This window comes from Lactuca virosa, chromosome 2 (assembly GCF_052849685.1).
Source record: "Lactuca virosa cultivar CGN04683 chromosome 2, Lactuca_virosa_CGN04683_v6, whole genome shotgun sequence".
In the NCBI taxonomy this organism is placed as follows: domain Eukaryota; kingdom Viridiplantae; phylum Streptophyta; class Magnoliopsida; order Asterales; family Asteraceae; genus Lactuca; species Lactuca virosa.
In genome coordinates, this window is record NC_136427.1 from 286,176,106 (window position 1) to 286,179,617 (window position 3,512).

Here is a 3,512-nt window from a genome sequence, read left to right on the forward strand (position 1 = left end):
GAATTGTAACGACCGTGTTTCTAGGTTAAGTATTAGTATAATGGTGAAATAGTTAGGGTCAACAATTGTAAACTGCTTTGAAATAATAAAGATGAATTATTTGAATATTATGTGAATTATGTGATTTTATGTGCATTATACTTATTTATAAGATATAATAAGTTAAGAATAAAAATAAGCGTCAAAAATAAAATAACATATAGACCCAATATCTATGAAAAAAGTTGGAGTGGTCGGGACAAGGATTTCGAATATATAAAGAACGTCGAAATCCGAGCTATAACGAAGAAGTTATGACCTGTAGAAGTTTCGCGACAAAACCGGCACGACACCGGGAATCGTAATTAGTGAGTTTATGATAGATTACTTTTTAGCCTTAGTGATCTAAAAGAAAGTTGTAGAGTACATCTCCACCTACGTGTGGATATAAAGAATGTCAAAAACGGAGCTCGTATGAAAAAGTTATAACCTTCCGAAGATGTAGCTGTCTGAGAGCAAGACACGTGACAGAAACCCTAATCTGTCAGGTCTCACAACGTGAGCATGTTTTCTCACGACGTGAGGAGTCAAACGGACATCTTCTGAAGCTAGAGACGCAAATGGCAAGTCTACGAGGTCATCAGCCGTGCCTCGCGACGTGAGCATGTGTGGCTCACGACGTGAGAAAACCAAAATCAGCCTATAAATAGCAAGCTCGATCCTAACCATCTTTACACCAAAACCTCTTTCCCTCTCTCAATTGCAGAAGACTGTTTTCCTTCCCGAGCCTGACGATCACGAACCGCTAACTGTTTCTAGTAAGGCCATCTCCAATGCATTGAACTCATTTGAGTTCAGTGGATTGACACATGTACATTCCACTCACTATACAATTTTACCTATTAAACTCTACAATCTATTAAACTCTATACAATTTAATGGATTGCCACATCATTTATCATTTTCTTTTTACTTATTGTTATTTTTTAAATAATTAATTAGCATGAAATTAAAAATGAAAAACTACAATTAAAATTAACATTAACTAAAATTACAAATTACAAATTTGAAATAAAAAATAATTATATATATATATATATATATATATATATATATATGTGTGTGTGTGTGTGTGTGTGTGTGTATGTGTGTGAGGAGAGAGAGAGTATAGAGTTCAATGGGGATTGAACTCTCCATTCCATTGAATCCTAGTCATTTTTCCACAATTGGGATTTTGAGTTTAATGAGATTAAACTCCCCATTAAACTCTCATTGGAGACGGCCTAAGATTCTATCAAATCACGCTACTAAAGTGAGTGCATAGTTACTTTCATCTTACACATAGATATGAAGTATTTAATATAAATTACATGCTATGTGTGCATATTATCTATGTTTTTTTGATATCTATGTTGGATGAACGATTCATACATGTTTTAAATGATTTAAATTGTATATGTATTTTATATCTACGAAGATGTTGGGTAAAACATTGGTAGATGAAATAGTTGATGTGTGATAAAATGGTGAGAGGCCTCTGTAACACCATAATTTCAAATAAATTTTTCATTTTTAAATTACAAAAATTCTCATAACACGTTTCACAAAAATCACAATTATCAAATTAACAAAACACACTTCCATAATTGTTTGATTAATAATCCAGGATCTTCCAAAACATAACTTTTTATCTCGTGTGTACAATCGAACCGTCGCCTTCCCGTGATCCTGAGAAGTACCAGAAACACATAACACATAACACGGTAAGCACGAAGCTTAGTGAGTTCCCCAAAATACCACATACAACACATACGCCACTCGAGGCTACAGTACGACCCTCCGGTCGATGTGTCTCAGAAAGACCCTCCAGTCCCGCAGCTCGTTGGACCCTCTGGTCCGGTCATAGCTCGTCGGACCCTATAAATGCTGCTGCAACACTCCAGTTTCTATCACTAAGCCAAACCCACAAATAACCCCATTAGGATCTAAGACCAACCTTCTCATATTATGTTTAAACATGGTCCACCAACCTGGTCCATAAATAACTCAAGTCCATTGGGCCCAACCATGGCCCAATTTTCCAAATTGGGCCCAAACCCTCATATGGGCCTTACCCTAAAGCCCATCTAAATATTCTAGTCCATATGACTGCTCTTGGATGGCCCACCAATGGCCCAAACACCAAAGCCCAATAGGAAGGCCCAACACAAGGCCCAAGTAAAAATTAGGGTTTTCACATAAAATGATGATTAGGGTTAAGTGTTTCTCACTTAACCCATTAAGGACTTAACTCATTAAGTCAATCACTCCGCTAAGCTATTCACACCATGAAGTTGGACATAATTCACGATATCAATCTGACAGTCCAACCACGGGTCCCGATAATATCCAAATTAACAAACTCAAAATTAGGGTTTTCTAAACCCTAATTAGGGTTTCTAACCCAATCACGAGCCAGCCCAATCCAATATTAAGTAATTGGGCTAATTAGGGTTCCGCTAGGTCAACACCACCCACTGCCACCTCGGGCAGTGGTGGTCGGCGGTGGCTTCCGGCGGCAGTCACCATTTCCAACGGTGGTGGTGGTTTTCCGCCCCAAAAATCATACATACCACTTCACATGTAATAAACACACACCCACAGCCACTTCCCGCGGTGGCTGGTGGCGGCCAGTGGCGGCAGAAAAATGACAACAGGTGGCAGCCACCACCTCACGGTGGTGGCAGTGGGTTCTCGGCCACAAATGCACACCATCCACACCATAATTACCGGAAATAGCCATAACAATCAAACATAATCACCATTAGCCTTCACTTGGCGTCCGGTGTCGCCGGAAAAAGCAACAGCGGCGCATTCAGCCACCACTTAGGTGGCAGCGACGAGCCCGACTTCACACTCACAGAAAAACGAGGGAGAGAAGGAGCGAGAATGGGATACATGCGAACTAACCATGGGTTTCCGGTGACTCGCGGCCCACACACGACGGCCCAACGCCTCCTTCCGATTGGCATAACACCGGCTGGTCTTGGCGTCGCTGGCGGCAGGTTGCTGTGGTGGTTCTTCCATGTCACGGTAGCGGATGGTGGGTGACACAGCAGGTGGCGGCGACCAAGGGAGCTCCATGGAGGCGGCTGAAGATCACTTACAAGGTGGTGGCGGCTGGAAAAGAGGGTTAGGGTTTGGGGAGTAATAAGGCTACGGGTTTGATTCACCGCCCATTCTCACAAGATTGCCATATTGACGTTTTTAACCCCTCCTCCCTTTATTCTTTTCAAATAACATCCAAAATTACCATATAGCCTCCATCACTCCAAAGTTCTTTCAATTTGAGTCCAAAACTTACCTAACAACCCTTATCTTCAAAAATCCTTTCATCATAGGTCCCGAAATTACCAATCAGCCCCTCAAGCCTTCAAATCTTTTCAATTTAAATCCATAGCTTACACATTTAACCCCCAATGTCCAAAATTATATCATTTGTTTCCCCACACCAACACCCCGCTAAATATTATTTATTTTAGGGCTATTATTCA

General features: G+C 40.7%; 1 long non-coding RNA gene across 1 annotated transcript; it reads right to left on the reverse strand.

Annotated features, from left to right (window-relative positions):
- Positions 1 to 1,530: 1,530 nt before the first annotated feature.
- LOC145161311 (uncharacterized) lies at positions 1,531 to 3,184 on the reverse strand. The gene is made up of 2 exons (XR_013738466.1): positions 2,929 to 3,184; positions 1,531 to 1,931 (listed from the first exon to the last, which is right to left on the reverse strand). It is a non-coding gene; the product is annotated as an uncharacterized LOC145161311 (long non-coding RNA).
- Positions 3,185 to 3,512: the final 328 nt, after the last annotated feature.